General features: G+C 37.9%; 1 protein-coding gene across 7 annotated transcripts in view; it reads right to left on the bottom strand.

The window, feature by feature from the left end:
* Positions 1-19,204, bottom strand: part of CEP83 (centrosomal protein 83) — a 120,814-nt gene that overhangs the window by 95,893 nt on the left and 5,717 nt on the right. For 3 of the 7 annotated variants that reach the window (XM_074226598.1, XM_074226592.1, XM_074226594.1), the window contains exon 2: positions 16,742-16,823. The exons of 3 other annotated variants lie outside the window; for them this stretch is intronic. The gene's annotated coding sequence lies outside the window, so the exon portion shown is untranslated. Of the gene's footprint in view, positions 1-16,712; positions 16,824-19,204 lie in introns of all 7 variants that reach the window. One more of the 7 variants, XM_074226595.1, reaches the window with a different exon arrangement.

A 19,204-nucleotide genomic window follows, 5' to 3' on the forward strand; every position in this document is an offset into this window, starting at 1 on the left:
AACCTGCAGCGGGAGTTGGTAGAGTCACCCAGCATGTCCAGAGCTCTCAGTCCATGGACAGTAACAGGGTCAGGGGAGACTGCAGAGGTCTCTCTGCTCTCCCTAGGGCAGGGCACAACACCACCATAGCTGAGCAGCGAACCTCCTCACAACTCCAAGGCAGAGGGGAGGGTCTGAACACAGGCAAGAGAGCAATCAGAAACCTTGGAGGAATTAAAGTCCCTGTGGGGTGTCCCAAAAAAACCCCAAAGCCTTGGAAGCGCAGTACATCAGTCATAGGAAATGAGCAAACCACAGAAAAAGAAGAATCTGACCACAGAAAATTACTTTGATCCCATGGAGGACCAAAATACATACTCAAAAGATGACAAACATGAAGCTTTTGTATCTAAAACCTCCAAAAGAAATAGAAAATGGGGTCAGGCTATGGATGAGCTCAAAAGGGACTTTAAAAAGCAATTAATGGAGGTAGAGGAAAAACTGGGAGGAGAAATGAGAGTGATGCAGATAAATCATGAAGACCAAGATCAACAACTTGGTGAAGGAAATATAAAAAATACTGAGGAAAATAAGATGTTGAAAACTAGTTTGAGCTAAATGGAAAAAGCAACACAAAAGGCAAATGAGGAGAAGAATGCCTTAAAAAGCAGAATTGGCCAGCTGGAAAAGGAGATAAAAAAGTTCTCTGTACCTAAACTAGGAAGAGTTAAAAACAGAGAAAGAAAATTATAGACCTATCTCCCTGATGACTATAGATGCAAAAATCCTAAACAAAATCTTAGCAAAACAATTACAAGTCATCACTAGGATAATACATTATGATCAAGTAGGATTTATTCCAGGAATGCAGGGTAGGTTCAATATTAGGAAAACTGTTAGTATACTCAATTATATCAACAACAAACCTATCAGAAATCATATGATCATATCAATAGATGCTGAAAAAGCTTTTGACAAAATACAACATCCATTCCTATTAAAAACACTAGAGAGTGTAGGAATAAATGGACTGTTCCTTAAAATAATTAGTAGTATCTATCTGAAACCATCTACAAGCATTATGCTCAATGGGGAGAGGCTAGAGGCATTCCCAATAAGATCAGGGGTGAAACAAGGGTGCCCATTATCACCACTACTATTCAATATTATATTAGAAATGTTAGCATCAGCAATTAGAGAAGAAAAAGAAATTAAAGGAATTAGAATTGGGAAGGAAGAGACAAAACTCTCACTCTTTGCAGATGACATGATGGTCTACCTAGAGAATCCCAAGAAATCATCTAAAAAACTACTAGAAACAATTAGCAATTTTAGCAAAGTTGCAGGTTATAAAATAAACCCTCATAAATCCTCAACTTTTCTATATATGTCTAGCAAGAAACAGCAGGAAGAGCTAGAAAGAGAAATCCCATTCAAAGTAACCTCAGACAATATAAAATATTTGGGAGTCTATTTGCCAAGACAGGCTCAAAATCTTTTTGAAAACAATTATAAAACACTTCTCACACCAATTAAATCAGATTTAAATAACTGGGCAAAATATCAACTGCTCATGGATAGGTAGAGCTAATATAATAAAAAAATGACAATTCTACCAAAACTAAACTATCTGTTTAGTGCCCTACCAATCAAAATTCCAAAAAATTACTTGAATGAGTTAAAAAAAATTGTAAGTAAATTCATATGGAGACATAAAAAGTCAAGAACTGCCAGGAGCTTAATAAAAAAAAAGTGCAAAAGAAGGTGGCTTAGCCCTACCCAATCTAAAATTATATTATAAAGCTTCAGTCATCAAAACTGTTTGGTATTGGCTAAGAAATAGAGTGGTGGACCAATGGAATAGACTAGGTGTAAAAGCAGGAGATGATTATAGTAATCTGCTGTTCAACAAACCCAAAGACTCTGGCCATTGGAATAAAAACTCGCTCTTTGATAAAAATTGCTGGGAAAATTGGAAGTTAGTATGGAAGAAACTTAGATTAGACCAACACCTCACACCCTTTACCAAGATAAGATCCAAATGGTTACAGGACATAGAGATAAAAAAAAACAATACTATAAGCAAATTAGAAGATCAAGGACTAATCTACCTGTCAGATCTATGGAAAGGGGAACAGTTTATGACTAAGTAAGAGTTGGAGAACATCACCAAAAACCAATTAGATGATTTCAATTACATTAAATTAAAAAGCTTTTGCATAGATAAAACCAATGTAACCAAGATCAAAATAAATGTAGTAAATTGGGAAACAATCTTTACAACTAATGATTCTGACAAAGGACTCACTTCTAAAATATACAGAGAACTGAGTCATATTTTTAAAACAAAAAGCCATTCCCCAATTGACAAATGGTCAAAGGCTATGCAAAGGCAATTTACAGATGAGGAGATCAAAGCAATCCATAGCCATATGAAAAAATGCTCTAAATCATTAATTATTAGAGAAATGCAAATTAAAGCTTCTCTGAGGTACCACCTCACACCTCTCAGATTGGCCAGTATGACCAGGAAGGATAATGATCATTGTTTGGAAGGGATGTGGGAAATCTGGGACACTATTACACTGTTGGTGGAGCTGTGAACTCATCCAACCCTTCTGGAGAGCTATTTGGAACTATGCCGAAAGGGCAACAAAAATGTGCATACCCTTTGACCCAGCAATACCACTACTGGGTCTATACCCTGAAGAGATGAGGAAAAAAGGGTAAAAACATTACTTGTACAAAAATATTTATAGCAGCCCTGTTTGTGGTGGCAAAGAATTGGAAATCCAGTAAATGTCCTTCAATTGGGGAATGGCTTAGCAAACTGTGGTATATGTATGTCATGGAACACTATTGTTCTATTAGAAACCAGGAAGGATGGGATTTCAGGGAAACCTGGAGGGATCTGCATGAACTGATGTTGAGTGAGATGAGCAGAACCAGAAAAACACTGTACACCTTAACAGCAACATGGGAGTGATGTTCAACCTTGAAGGACTTGCTCATTCCATCAGTGCAACAATCGGGAGCAATTTTGGGCTGTCTGCAAAGGAGAGTACCATCTGTATCCAGATAAGGAGCTGTGGAGTTTGAACAAAATGCAAGGACTATTCCCTTTAATTTAGGGGAAAAAAAAAACAGATAGCTTATTGTCTGATCTTGTTACCTCTTAGACTTCTCTTTAAGGATATGATTTCTCTCTCATCACACCCAATTTGGAACAAGGTACAACATGGAAACAAAGTAAAGACTGACAGAGTGCTTTCTGTGGGAGGGAGGGGGGAGGGAAGCAAGACTGGAGGAAAAATGTAAAACTCAAATAATATCTTTAATAAAAATAAATTTTAAAAAAAGTTCTCTGAAGAAAATAACTCCTTCAAATGCAGAATAGAACTAAAGGAAACTAATGACTTTGTGAAAACTCAGGAAGAAATAAAACTATACCAAAAAAAGAACCAAAAATTAGAAGAAAATGTGAAATATTTCATTGGGAAAAAACAACTGATCTCAAAAACAGATCCAGAAGAGATAATTTAAAAATTATTAGGCTACCTGAAAGTCATGACCAGGAAGAGCCTAGACTTCATTTTTCAATAAATAATTCAGCAAAATTGCCCTGAGATCCTAGAAGCAGAGGGTAAAATGGAAATTGAGGGAATTCAGTGATCACCTCCTGAAAGAGATCCCAAAAGAAAAACTTCCATGAATATTATAGACAAATTCCAGTACTCCCAAGTCAATGAGAAAATACTAAAAGCTGCCAGAAACAAGCAATTCAACTACCATGGCTCTAAAGTCAGGATTACACAGGATCTGGCAGCTTCTACATTAAGGGCTTGGAATATGATATTCCGGAAGGCAAAAGATATTGGTTTACAACCGAGAATCAACTACCCAGGAAAACTGAACATCCTCTCTCAGGAGGAAAAAAATGGACTTTCAAACTTTCCTACTGAAACAACCAGAGCTAAACAGAAAGTTTGATCTCCCAAGTACAGGACTCAGGCGAACCATAGAGGGGGTGGAAGAGAAGGACTAACCATGAGGAACCTAATGATATTGAATTGTTTGTATTCCTGCATGGGAAGATAATGACAACTCATGAACTTTCTCATTTATAAGAACATTTAGAAGGAGAATATATAGACAAGGCACAGGAAGGAGCTGAATATAATGGTATAACATAGTAATAAAATGGAGTCAATGCGTGGTAAAAGAAAGTACTGGGAGGAAGAGAAAGGAGAGGAGGAAGGGGCTAAGATATTTCACATAAGAGTAAAGAAAAAGCTTTTTCAATGGAGTAGAAGAGGTGAAGGTGAGGGGGGGATGAGTGAGCCTTCATTCTCATCAGAAATGGCTCAGGGAGGAAATAACATACACACTTAATGGGGTATAGCAATCTATCTTACCCTGGGGAAAAATAAGGGGATAAGGGGGAATGGGTGAGGGAAGGGGGAGGAGGTAATAGAAAAGAGGGAAGATCATGGGAGAGGGTACTCAGAAACAACACACTTCTGGGCAAGGACAGGATGGAGGGAGAGGGAGAGGGAGAGGGAGAGGGAGAGGGAGAGGGAGAGGGAGAGGGAGAGCGGGAGAGAGAGAGAGTGGGGAGAGAGAGAGAGAGAGAGAGAGAGAGAGAGAGAGAGAGAGAGAGAGAGAGAGAGAGAGAGAATGAATGGAATAGATGAGAGTAGCGAGGAATAGAGTAGAGGGAAATACAGCAAGTGATAGCAACTGTGGGAAAAATATTGAAGCAACTTCTCTGGTAGCTATGATGGGGAAGGCAACTCATCCCAGAGACAGAGCTACTGGAATCTTAACACAGACTGAAGTACACTTTTTTTCCCCTCTCTCACTACTCTTGAGGTTTCTCATCTTTTATGGGGGTAGAGGGATTTATGATTACTCTCACAATAAGATTACTGTAATAAATTTAAAAAAAAAACAGAAAAAAGCAGTTAAAATAAAAGAAAGGGAAAAGGCCAAAAAAGATGAGCAAAAATAAGCCAAAAAGAAAAAGAAAAAGAAAAGAATTTGACCATAGAAAGTTATTATAGTGATATAAATTCAGAAGAGGATAACAATGTCAAAACAGTTATGGGCAAAACCCAAAGAAAAACAGGAAGTGGTCTCAAGACCAGAAAGAACTCAACGAAGAGTTAAAAAAAGAAACTTAAAAAAGATGAAAAAAAAAAATAGAAAAAAATGTAAAATGCCTCATGGGAAAAACAAATGACCTGGGAAATAGATCCACAGGAGACAATGTCAGGATCACTGGGCTACCTGAAAGTTATAATCAAAAGAAGACCTGAACTACATCTTTCAAGAAATTATTCAATTATATCTCTGGAACCAGAGGGGAAAATAGGCATTGAAAAAAATTCACCAATTACCTTGGGAAAGATATCTTAAAGTAAAAACTCCAAGGAACATTATAGCCAAATTTCAGAACTATCAGGTCAAGGAAAAAAGAAAAAATACTTCAAGTGGCCAGAAAGAAAATTCAAATATTGAGGAGTCACAACTAGGATTATAGTGGGCTTAGCAGCTGCAACATTAAAAGACCAGAGGTCATGGGCATTCTGGAAGACTAACAAATGACCAACCTGGCAAAATTAAGCATAACACTTCAAGGGGAAAAAAATGGTCATTCTACACTTTCATAAGGAGAAGACCAGAATTAAACAAAAAATTTGATCCCCAATATCAAGACCCAAAAGAAGCTTAGAAAGGGAAAAAAGGGAAAAGCAAACAAAGAATTCAATACAGTTGAACTGTTTACATCTCTACATGGGAAGATGAATTCTTAAAAATTATGCCACCAATAGTACAATCAGAAGGAATACACATAGTCAGAGGGTTAAGTGAATTTGAAAGACATTAAAAAAAACTGGGTGCAGAAGGAAGGCAGAGGTAGAATGGGACAAACTAATTCACTTAAAGAAGCACGAAAAACCTGTTACACTGAAATGGGAGGATAAACTTTACTCTTGTTGATATTGGTTCAAATCAGTTGAATATAGAAATCTATCTTATCTGACAGGAAAGCAGGAGGGGAGAAGATCAAGTAAAGGGAGGGAGATGGCAGACTAGACAGAAGCAAACAACTGTCAAAGAGGAAATGGATAAAAGGAAAGAGAACAAACTAGGGGCAAAATAGGATTCACAGGAATGTAAATGGAATGAACTCTCCCATAACACAGCAGAGTGCATCAAAAACCAGAAACCTACAATATATTGTTTACAAAAAACAAAACTGAAACACACACACACACACACACAGTAAAAGTAATGGGCTAGAACAGAATCTATTATTTTTTATATTTATTTAAGGTAATAGGGTTGAGGATGACTCAGACAAAGCAAAAAGCAAAAATAGAAATAAGGAAGTAAATGACATCTTGCTAAAAGGTATCACAGACAATAAAATAATATCAATATAAATACATACATACACCAAGTGGTAGAGGATCCAAATTCTAAAAGTAAAAGTTATACAAGTTATAGGCTGGGAAACTGGAAAACAATATTGCAAAACATCTCATACCATAAACCAAGATACAGCCAAAATGGGTATATGACATACAGGATGACATCATAAGCAAATCAGAAGAGCAAGGAATAGTCTACCTATCAGATCTATAGAGAAGGAAAGAATTCATAGCTAAACAAGATAGGCAAGTTACAAAAAAAAAAGAAAATCAGATAATATATTAAATTAAAAAATCTTTGCAGAAACAAAACCAATGTTACCAAGATTAGAAAGAAAGCAAAAACCTGGAAAACAATCTTTACACAAGTTTCTCTAACAGAAGTCACTTCTCTGAGTCAAATTTTTAAGAATGCAAGTCATTCCTCAATTGATAAATGGTCAAAGGAGATAAGCAAGTAGTTTTTTGATGAAGAACTCAAAAGCATATGAAAAAATGCTCTGAATCACTATTTTTTTTCCTTAGTTTTTGCTTAGTTTAAGAGTGACTTGCCAAGGTCACACAATGGGCAATTATTAAGTGTCTGAGGCTGGATTTGAACTCAGGTCCTCCTGATTCCAGGGCCAGTGCTCTATTCACTGTGATACCTAGTTGTCCCATCTGAATCACTATTGATTAGAGAAATGTAAATGAAAATAACTGAGGTAGCAACTCATAGCTATCAGACTGGTTAATATGACAAAAAAAAAAGAAAATGTTGGGAGAAAATGTGGGAATATAGGGACATTTAATCAGTGTTGGTGGAGTTGTGAACTGATCCAATTTTCCTGGAAAAGCAGTCTGGAACTGTGCCCAAAGTTTGCAACCAAACTGAGCATACCTTTTCATCCAGCAGTACAGCTTACAAAGAGCTCATAAAAAAAAAAGAAAAAAAGGACCTATATATGCCAAAATATTTATAGTAGCCCTTCTTGTGATGGCAAAATATTGGAAATTGAGGGGATGCTTATCAATTGGGGAATGGCTGCACAAGCTGTGATAAATGAATGGAATGGAAGACTACAATAAGAAATGATGAACAAGCATATTTCAAGCAGATTTCCAGAAAGATTTGTACAAACTGATGCAAAATGAACTGAGTAGAACCAGGAATACATGGTACACAGTCTCAGCAACACTGGGTGAGGATCCAAGACAAGAACAAGGACTCAGGAAGGAAAATGCTAGCCTTATTTAGATAAAGGATGGACTCTGAATGTAGATCAAAGCATATTTTCTTCAATTACTATATACTTTCTTGTGGCTATTTTTTTTCTTTTTCATCTGTTTCTTTTTTCACAATTGTGACTACTATGGAAACACATTTTTCACAATAGCACATATTGAACATGTATCAAATGGTCTACCGTTTTAGGAAGAAGGGAGGGGAGAAAGAAAAGGAGAAACTCAAAATAGTGCAAAAATGAAAGCTAAAGACTGTCCTGACATGCAATTGGGAAAAAAAAATAAGATACTATTACAAAATAGATATGTTTTTAAGGGGAGACAATGCAAATAGATATAAAATATAGAGTAAATATAAGGTCACTGCAGGGGGAGGGATACAACTAGCAATTAGGAGTACTGGAAAGACTTCTTATAGGAGTATTGAAAGAGGCTAAGAATTCTGAAAGGCAGAAGTGAGAAGGGAATGAATTACAAAGAGGGAAACAAACTGAGCAAAAACAAGAGAGGGAAATGGAGCCCAATTGAGTAGGCCAGTGCTCAGGATGGCACCCTTATGAGGGAACAAACAGATTTTCATAGACTAAGATTCATATCAGAAACTTTCAAGACTTATTTTTTTTGGTCTGAAGTCACATGGGACTTTCAATAAATTCCTGATGCCTTTCCCAAACTAACATTAATACAAATAGCAAATTTAAATGCTAAACAAAAGTCAAAAGTGCTTCTGAGTAAAGAGGGAAATGACATGGTCAGGTCTGTGGTTTAAGAAGTCACTTTGCACATGAAGAAAGGACTGGAGAAACCAGAGGCAGCAACAACCACTGGGAAACTATTGGATTCATTCACCCTGAGTAAGACGACTGTGGTACAGAGCAGACACACTGGAAGATCTTAGACCTCAGAAGCTTCAAGTTAAAGGAGAACAAAAGCCTGTGTGAAATCATGCAACTCTGGTGAATTGGTCTAAGGCAAATCAGTCCTGGCTGGAAACAGAGCAAGTCAAAGGGGGTGAGATGGGAAGGCTCAGGAAAATGGAAGGAGGGAGAAAATTAAAAAAAGAAATGGGCATAGAATATGGAGCCAGAAATTCAGCTAGAATTCAAGGACTGATAGCAGTTACTAATCCAGGTGACTTTAGTATTTCCCTTCACCGAGGCTCAGTTTTCTTTTGTGTAAAACACTTCATACTATTATCTACTTCAAGAGAGCACTAGGGGGAAAAGTGTATTGTAAATCTTAAAGTTATATAGAAATGTGAAGTCTAATATATGCTGGCTATGACATTTTTCCTTATCTTCGATGGCACTTCTATCTGTCTGTCTGTCTATCCATCCATCCATCCATCCATCTCCATCATACATACAGCTGTCAAAGTGATACTCAAGCACAAATCTGACCATATTACTTCTCTATTTAATAAACTCTAGTGACTACCTATTACTTTGGGGTCAAACGTAAATACAGTTCGTTTGGCATTTAAACTCTTTCAAAATCTGTTGTCAATCTAATTTTTTTTAATCTTAATAAATATTATACACCTCCAAGTACTCAGCAGCCTAGCTGTTTTCCACATACATCCTTGCCCCCCATCTTTTCTCTGAGAAATTGCCATGCCTATAATAAACTCTTCACCTTCATGTCTTCAAATTCTTATTTTCTTCAAAGACCAGCTCCAGTGCCATCTTCTCCAGGAGGCATTGCCTAGTGCATTCTTCCCTCCTCCAGGATATACACATGGTCTCCTCTGATAGAATATTAGTTCTCTGAGGACAGGTTCTATTTCATTTTTGTATCCCCAATACAACACATAGTAGGCATTCAATAAATGTTTGTTGATTGACTAATTCTATTTCTTTGATGCCTTTGTAATTAATTCATTTAATAAAAGAATTCATTTAATAATAAAGAAATTATTTACTAAATAACAGTTGTGTTCCTAAGGACTAGTTTGTATAACAATTTCTATAGTAGATATGAACACTACTTTCTCAATGATTTAAAATTTCAGAGATTCCTGAAGGAAAAATTTTGGCCCAAATTAAATTTATTACTTACTGCCCTCAAAAGCAACATTCTTTTAAGGCAAAACTTAGTTTCTAATTCACAGATGTTAGCAAAACAACAACTCCCTAAAAGAGAAGGGACTTCCACATGTACTACCTCCCCTTCTAGTTCCTCTTTTGTACCTTGTGAATGATGTCATGTGCGCTTAGAGGGTTTTTGATAATAAACACTTAATGTTCCTTCCATAGCTTAACAGAGAGATCCAAATATAGCCAACACTATTTCCCTAATTCTGACGTGCAGAAAACCTGAGTACAGCCCAAAATCACACACAAAGTTTTAAAGTCTCACTTCTCTGGGAGGAAGCATTCACGACAGTTTTCCCACCATCCCACACATACTGTGGAAGATGCTGCTGCTGCAAAGGAACGAAGATGGGTCCCTTCTGCCTGCATCTCCAAACAACAGTCTGCATCTTATTCCTTACTGCAAAGACAGTGAATTCTTTCCCACTACAAATATTTCAAATGTCCGTTCACAGCTATAGAATAGACTTTTTGTTCTTTCCTAATTGACACTATACATTTCCCACAGTAGCTGCTCCAAACCCCTTCTCCTAAGTCCACACTATTCCTTCTTCTTAACAGAGGGCTTCAATGCCTATTTTACTGAGAAAAAGAGTCTACCGTTAAACACCTGTTTACCCCTAAAAACTCTTCTGTTATGTCCTCATTTCAATCTTCCTTTGCTATAATCTTTGACAAAGAGATAGCTCTCAGCACCTCAGCCATTTACCAAAGATACAGGTTTCAGAAAATCCTTGCTGGACTTTGGTTTCCTCATCTGTAAGATGAGAAGGCTGGACTAGATGGCCTCCAAGATCTCTTCTGGCTCAAATCTATGTCCCTATAATCCTTCCTAAGGTCAATACTTCTACTTGTATATTTCATCCCATCCCTAACCACCCCCTTCAGTTTTCCCCTTCCATCATTCTCTCTGTCTTTCATTTTCAAAGTTCCCTTATTTGATCCTTCCCTGAAGTCTAACTGGATCTCCAAAAACCTTAAAAATTTTCACTTGATGTCCATACCCTCAAACCACTGTCCTGTCTATACTCTTATCCACACCTTGCATTCATTTCAGCACCTTATAATCTACCTTCAAAATTAATCACTCATTAAAATCAAACTATTCATTCCAAGGTAACTAACTACCAGTCTTTTAACTGCAGGATCCAATGACCTATTTATTCTCAGTCAAATCTTTAACTTCTCAGGGCAGGTCTTACAGTTCCTCCTGGATATTCTCATCCTCTATGACAGCTCTATGACATTGCTTCCACCTACCTAAACCAAAGACTCCTTGTTCTCCTTTGTTCCACCTCATCCATCCTCTGCCCATTTGGAACAGGGAGAATAGGGTTCTGTCCTGGACTCTCTTCTCTATCAATGTTCTCCCTTGGTAATTTCAACTCTTCTTATGAGTTCAATTACCATCTCTATGCAAATAACTCCCAGATCTATATATTCAGTCCTGGTCTCTAGGTTCATATCACAATTTCCTTAAGCATCTTAATTTCCATATGGCTTTCCCCCAACTCCAACCCAGTCTTTTCCTACCTCCCCTTGTTTCTTTTAAAGGAATCATCCTTTCAGGTGCCCAGGTTCATAAACACAAGAGTATTTCTCTCCTACTCAGTACTGTCGCTATCTCCAATCTCTGTACTCACAGAGCCACCATCTGAGCCCAGGCCTAGTTCATTACTGTTCTGGCCTCATTTCTCACCACTCTAATGCACTCTCCACAAGACCCCAACTTCTGTTCCTAAAGTACAAATCTGACCATGACTCCCTATTACTCTCTAGAATCAAATAGAAATTCCTCTGATGCCATTATAGAGCTTCACTCTGCTTCTGCCTCCTCTCCAAAAAGCTGAGTGGTCCAGACAAGCCAGCCTTCTTACTGCTCACCCCTAATATGCTGCCAGGTTCTACAACGCTTGTCCCCTTCCTCTATGCTGCTTCTTGGACTCCCTGGTTTCCTTCAAGACTCAATTCAATCACTGAAACATGAAACCTTTGGGATGATGATCAACCTTGATGGATTTGCTCATTCCATCACTGCAGCAATCAGACAATTTGGGGCTCTCTGCAATGGAGAATCTCATCTGTATCCAGAGAAAGAGCCGTGGAGTTTGAACAAAGTTCAAGGACTATTCCCTTTAATTTAGATATAAAAAAAAAACAGATATCTTATTGTCTGATCTTGTTATCTCTTATACTTTTTGTTTCTTCCTTAAGGAAGAAGTCCAAGTCCATCACACTCAATTTGGATCAATGTACAACATGGAAACAAAGACTGACAAATTGCTTTCTGGGGGGGGGGGAGTAAGACTGGGGGAAAAATTGTAAAACTCAAAATAAATAAAATCTTTAATAAAACAAAAAAAAGTAAAAAAAAAAAGAAACATGAAACCTTTCCTAATTCCCCCTTGTCCCTCCCTCCAGGTGCCTTATATGCATTTTGTTTCAGTGGTTAGTTCTGTTATAACACTTGTTTTGAAAATGTGAATTTGTTCCAACATGATTGATATATTAAAGAACAACTTGGGTATAATGAGAATTTCTGCAAATTTCACATTCGCTTAAGCAGGATTTCAAAAATATAGAAAATGGCACCATTCCACAATAACTGCAACCTTTCTGACTTTTCAAGGTAGAGTGTCACATTTAGCCTATGTCTCTGGAAGCACTAAGAACTATGGGGAGAAGAGGTCTTCCCCCATTCTGTCTACTCTCTCCTCCACCAATAGGTAAGACCGTGGGATGTCCAGTGGACAGCCACTGGAATTTCAGTCCTTTAAAGCTGCCAGCTCATCCTCTTGTCAAGGTCTTTCAACTCTACCATTTCTCCAGGAGGTCTCAGAAGGTCTCAGACACAAACACTATTTACTCCAGTATTTATTAACCATTTAACAGGAACTGTGCTACCTTTTTTTAGGTTTCTGTACCATTGTGGTTTTTTTTATGTGTCACCAATGAAGTTTTTGAGTGTTATGCCCCTAAATTCTATGGCAGGATTTTTTCTACTTAGTGATTCTTTGGAATAAGGGACAAGTTATAACAGACAGAGTGTATTGAAGTAGATACATGCTGTCCCCCTGTTAGGTTATAAGCTACTTGGTCTAGCATTGTGCCTGGAACATAGGTGCTTAAAATGTTTGCTGACCAATTTCCCACATCTCTAAGTCACCCTTCCCGTTCAATCTGCTACCAAGTCCTGGAGAGTCCAAGTCCATTTCTCATAAGTGATCTTTGCTGTTCCATCCACAAAGACTTACTCAGAATCCAGCTCTTCACATTGCTGCTCTTCTACCTCCAGGTTTCCCTTTTCTATCTCTTCCCCTCCAGCACAGGCCTGAGGCACGGCCCTGCTCAAGACCCCTCTTCAGTGGTCAAACACCTCTCTGACCTGATGCTGAGGAAGGCAGAATGTGCCCTTGCTTTGAAGAAGTTCCCCTTCTACTGCACACTGCAGTTGTGAATGGAAGGTCCTCTCTAGAAGCAGAGCCAGGGACAGGGCTGCACCCTGTCTCTGCACCGTCGGTCCTACTTGGTCCTAGTCTACCCTCCTATCATGAAGAAGGAACCTGAAGCCCCGAGTGGCCTGATGCCCAGGTCCTCATGCTCCCATACCACGGCTCTCTATTCTAAGCCCCCGACAGCAGTTGCCTCTGACCCTACCCAAGACCATCCACTACTGGTCTGGCCTGGGCCTTCTAGTGCATGAAGAAGGGCATCCATGCTGGCCAGCTCTGCTCCAAGATGACCAGCATGACCTAGAGTTCTGTCCTCACAGTGACACTCACTAATCAGTCACCATCCGATATTGTTTTGCCATTGAAAAGAGGGGACAGATAATTCTTCAACTATGCCCACTTCACTTACAGCAAGGCTATTAGAGGGAAGGGATGCAAATATTTCTTAATCACTATGTGTATTAGAGATCTAAGGACCAAATTAAAATTCTGGCTCTTCCTGAGCTTCCATTAGATCAGAAACATCCTCTCTACAGCTGATCTGCAAGCTCTCAGACCTGGGCTCTTCCCCTACCCTTTCTCAGATAAAGGATAATTCACTGAAAGGGGGGGGGAGGCAATAGAAAAGGTGGCCAAGGTCCCAGTTTCTTCATTATAAAAATGAAACTTTACTCACCTACAGAAGATCATTAACATGTTTGTTAACACCCATACTAGCAGGGTTTCATATGAAAAACAGAGGGGCTGAAAGAAAAACCAGGCATTGAACAAAGGAAAGAAGTAATAAACATTCATAAAACCTCAAAGAAAAAGCATGTCGGGGTCTATGTGGACACTTAAAGGTTTCCCAATATCCCAAGTTCAAGTCCTGGTTATTCTACCATACTTACAGTCCAGTCAAACTGGAAGCTCCTGAAGACAGAATCTGCTTCTCATCCTTCTTTATATCCCCATTACTTAGCTCAGAAAGAATATAATACTTAATAATCTCTGTCTCCCGACTCCTGGCACCCTCCTCAAACCTGGCTCTGGCTATCCAGTAGACAGGTAAGGCCTCCCTCCTCAGAACCCAGCTCAGGGCTACCACTGACACAGAGCCCTGTGAAACCCTCCTGCTTCTTAGTGTCCCTCTCCCTCCTCAAATCATCATGTGAATGACATAACTTCTAACACACTTCTCCACCAAATGGAAGGGTCCAGAGGGCAGGCCCTGGCAGTCATTTTTATCTTTATACGTTCAACAGGTAGGACACCCTGCACATAGCCATCTCACATTCAAACCAATATTATCTATGCAAAGGAAACTGAAATGGAGGGAGGAATCCAAATCCCAGCTATGCCCCTGTTACCTGTGTAAACTTGGACAAGTCACTTCACCATTCTAGGGCTGTTTCCTTATCTATAAAATGAAGGGCTGGATTGGATTAGATAATCTATAGTCTCCTCCAGTTTTAGCACTTTGTTTCCCTCTCAGTCATTCTCTGAGGTAGGTACACTGAGTAATATTATCCTTATTTTCCCAATGAGGAAACTGAGTCTCAATATAATGATCTAAAACAATTCCAAAGGAACCATGATGAAAATGCTATCTATTCTCCACAGAGAAAACTGATAAACTCTGAGTGCAGTTTGAAGAAGACTTTTTGCAATTTCTTCAATTTTGTTTTTCTGTTATCTTTTATAACATGACTAATAAGAAAATACATTTCTACACTTCACATATAGCCTTCCCAAGAGATGGATGAGGGATGGGCAGGTTGGCAAGAATTTGAAAATCAAAATTTTTTGAAAGTTAAATTTAAAACACATTCAATGCTTCCAAACTCTCCCTCCAGTCCTAAATCCCATTTCCTAACATTCTCCATTTTCCTGATAACTTCTCCTTGCATTTCTCAAGTCAATGCAAACTTTCCTGCCTTCCAGGAAACTGTTTGTGCTATTCCATCTGACCTCCCATACCCCCATCCAGAACAAAAATGTACTGATCCCCCAGGTCTCAGCTCAAACCTTGGAGGTTTCTGCCTGGCTGTGGGAAAGGCCCCAAACCCTGGAGGCTCTGCTCCTGCCTTGCTCCTCCTGACTCAGATTCTCAGGGAGGTAGAGGATGACAGCCAGGCCCTTTCCTTAGAAATTCAAGTCCCCCAGTCAGAAGTAAATTTTTCTTCCTCTATAGTCCCATATTTGTTTGTACCTCTTTCGGGGAGGTATCTTTGAATTATAGTCATTAGTATAGTCATCTTATCTCTCCCAGAATTTCAAATGTCCAGTTCCTTGTCCTATACATAAAAGTTCTCATTTATACAATGTTCTGAGGTCTGCAAAGAACATTATGCTCTATCATTCGACTTTAACCACTGCACTAATTAGGAAGATGCTCCTCTGATTTTCCTTCTACAGGTGAGAAAATAGAAACAGGAAAAAAATTAAATGATCTGTACAGATACATAGTCAATGGATTCAACTCAGGAACTGAGCCAGGGGCTTCCTAAGGAAGCCTTAGATTACCCTTCTCTATGAGAAACACTAATGAATAAATAGCTGAATAAATGTCTCCTAGTACGGTTATTTTTCATAATAGGAAGGAATTTATTCTGGCAGTCCGTATTATACAATGTGTTGGCTCATGAATAAAGGTAAGGTTTTTCTAATCCCAAATCTCCTCCAGAATGTCCCACGATTTTAGATCAGAGAGCTCAATTTAATTTAACAAGTTCTGAGGTTACTATGTTTCTGCACCAGAGGATATAAAAATATTACAACAAAATCTTCAAAGAATTTATACTATGTTCAAGAAAACAATTGCTCATGAAGCAATCCGAAAATACAAAAGAATATGTCAAAATGAGTGTTACAGACCCTAAATGGTACAGGTCAGAAGTAAGAGAGATACCCGGAAGCTCAAGTTATTAAGAAGGCTTTCATTAAATAGATAAAATCTGAAGGACAAAAGGCTTTGCACAAAGAAGACAATGCTATGCATGTCAGACCACCTATCCCTTTTTCTAAGCACAGAGTTCCATAGTTTTGCAGAGTGAAGCCTTCTTTACTTCTACAGTAGTATTCATTAAACATTGAATAGCATTTGGAGAAGGGAACTCTTTTAGATAATCTAATTTTAAGGACTTGATCAGAAACTTTATATCCTTTAAAGAAAAATTAAATATTTTTTTTACTTTTTTTTTAGAAGTTTAATTTTATAATCAGTTTATAAATTTTATAGTTTTATCATATTTGGCCAAAATCTAGAACCCACAGAAAAAGCAACACAGCCTCAAAACTATATCGTTCCTATCATAACAGAAACACCTGTTGAGGCTTTTCTTTAATGTGGAATATAATTTCAATTAGTCCTCTGGTTCCTATCTAGCCTCTGAATCAAATCAAAGACTTATTCTTAGGATTATATATGCACACATGCATAATATATGAATGTACATATATGCAAATTAGTCCTCAGCTTTATGAAAAGTCCAGACTTGTGAAGAGATGTCCCAGCACCAACAATCACCATTCTGGGGCACTTATACCTTGTGATCACCAGGTTACTTCTTCCTACCTGTCACCGACATCACACCCAGATTCGTGTCCCAAAGGCTGATGATTCTATCAGAGGTTTCTGGTTTTACTATTCTTCTAGGCTAGAATAGGATAAAGAATTAAATGAAATGAATTCTGCTTTCTGAGCTAAGGCTTCAGAAGAGAAATGCAATACCCTATATACCTTTAAAAGGGAGATCGCTTAGGTTTCATACTCCTTAGTTTTGCTCAACTATATCAAATGCTAAAGTGTCAATCCCTAAAATGTATTTATCAGTTTTTGCTCAAACTTGCTACATCCAGCTTAGATGAGTAACCTCTATCTGAACCTTTCCCTTAATGAGTTCTTTGCATACATTGCAATTAATCTTCCATTCATAAAATTTAATTATCCAAGCACATTTACTACTTGTGCCTTGAATTGAGTAATTTTGTCAACCTTTGTCAAATTATGTTCCAAAAATGTCCTAGCCTCTCTTTAACTTAAAAAAGTTAAAAAATGATTCATTTGCTGCAAAACAACTTTCAGCAATGGTTATTAAAATCCTCCTTGTTAAAAAGAGAAAGCAAGGGAAGGAGAAAGCAAAAAAGACTCAAGAGACAAATCCCTGAAGTCCACCGTTACTGTGTTCAATGGTTGCTATGTAAGACTGCAGATTTGTTACTCAAGCAACATAGAGGCTAAGAAACTACCATAAAGTTCTAAAAGTTGAGGTGAGGGGCGGCTAGGTGGCGTAGTGGATAAAGCACCGGCCCTGGAGTCAGGAGTACCTGGGTTCAAATCCGGTCTCAGACACTTAATAATTACCTAGCAGTGTGGCCTTGGGAAAGCCACTTAACCCCATTGCCTTGCAAAAATCTAAAAAAAAAAAAAAAAAAAAAAAAAAAAGTTGAGGTGAGCGAAATAAGTTTCAAAAAAGAAGCACGCTAATACATCTTTTTTACAATTAGCATTAGATGCAGAACCATGTTTCTGAGTAAAATTTTGGAATTTGCTTCTCTGAAGATTTTAAAGAAAAAGCTGTTGGGGAAAGGGGTTGAGAAGGCTTTAGATGCACAGAAATGGACTATGATCCATGAGGTTCCACAACACTATGATTTATACTTATTCACAATTCATGAGTCATATAGTAATTAAGAGTTTACAGTTTTCCTTATCCTTTAAGCTTGTTTTTCCTGCCCCAGGCTAAACAAAAGCACTACTAAATTTGATAAGTTATTTCTTCCATGATACCAGTAGCCTAATTGAAAGAAATATGGGCAATCGGAGAGAGATAACAATGTAAAAATTAACAGATGTGAAATAAATTCTTAATTCATCTTATGATATAAAGGTAAGCATAATCTGATATTTAATAAATATTATAGTTAAAATATGACCATAAAGGAAAATGAAAAAACTCAAAAATTTCTAGTTTTACTTTTGTTTTTGCAAGGCAAACGGGGTTAAGTGGTTTGCCCAAGGCCACACAGCTAGGTAATTATTAAGTGTCTGAGACCGGATTTGAACCCAGGTACTCCTGACTCCAGGGCCGGTGCTTTATTCACTACGCCACCTAGCTGCCCACTAGTCTTACTTTTTTTAAAAAATTATTTATTTTGCATTTTTTGACGTCATTAATGAAGAGGTGAGAGAATGGCCACATCCCCAATCCTAATCTACTTGGAGCAGCAACCCTGAGGGAATCATCATTGGGGCTATTACCATGGGAAAGTTTCATAGTTTTCTATACTTTCTAGGAATAGAAACTTTTCCTCCCAGTTCTAAAAAATTCTCTTTCTTTATATTTTCTTCTCCTTTTTCTTCATTTCTGACTCTTCCTCCTTTACCTCTTCCACTCTCAATTTTCTCTAATACCAATAAACAGAGAGAAACAAAAAACAAAAGATGGTGATTAAAGAAAAGAAAAAAACTAAATGGACATTCACATTTATCATCACCCAATGTTTATTTAGTTACATAAGGCACTGAAGATACAAAAATATTTAATACATATTCACTGGCCTCAAGGACTACATAATCTAGGACACAGACATAAAAAGATAAGTTAACAATACAAAGTAACCTGTGCCAACTGCCAAACAATGTTAGACTATGGGCAGCTCCTGGATGGGGCAACACAGAGACATACTTCATTGGGGCAGAATTAGAAAGGCAGGAAAAGACAGAGAAAGCATTCCAAGCTTAAGGAAAAGTTTAAATCAGCAAAGGCAAGAAGGTAGAAGGCACAGGCGGCTTATATGGGGAATGGACCCAGTGGTTGGGAGCAGTGTTCATGTTAGAATAAGATGACTGGAGACATAGGCTGAAGACTGAGAAGAACCTGGATTATGAGATTTTGAACTTTATTCAGTAGTAATCATTTAATGTGTGTGTCTAGGTATGCATGTACATACAACAGTACAGATATATGTACACATAAAAATACATATATTTGAATCTGTTTAGCTCCATCCCATACATTTATACATATACAATGCA

The sequence above is a fragment of the Macrotis lagotis genome, chromosome 2 (assembly GCF_037893015.1).
Source record: "Macrotis lagotis isolate mMagLag1 chromosome 2, bilby.v1.9.chrom.fasta, whole genome shotgun sequence".
Taxonomy (NCBI): Eukaryota; Metazoa; Chordata; class Mammalia; order Peramelemorphia; family Peramelidae; genus Macrotis; species Macrotis lagotis.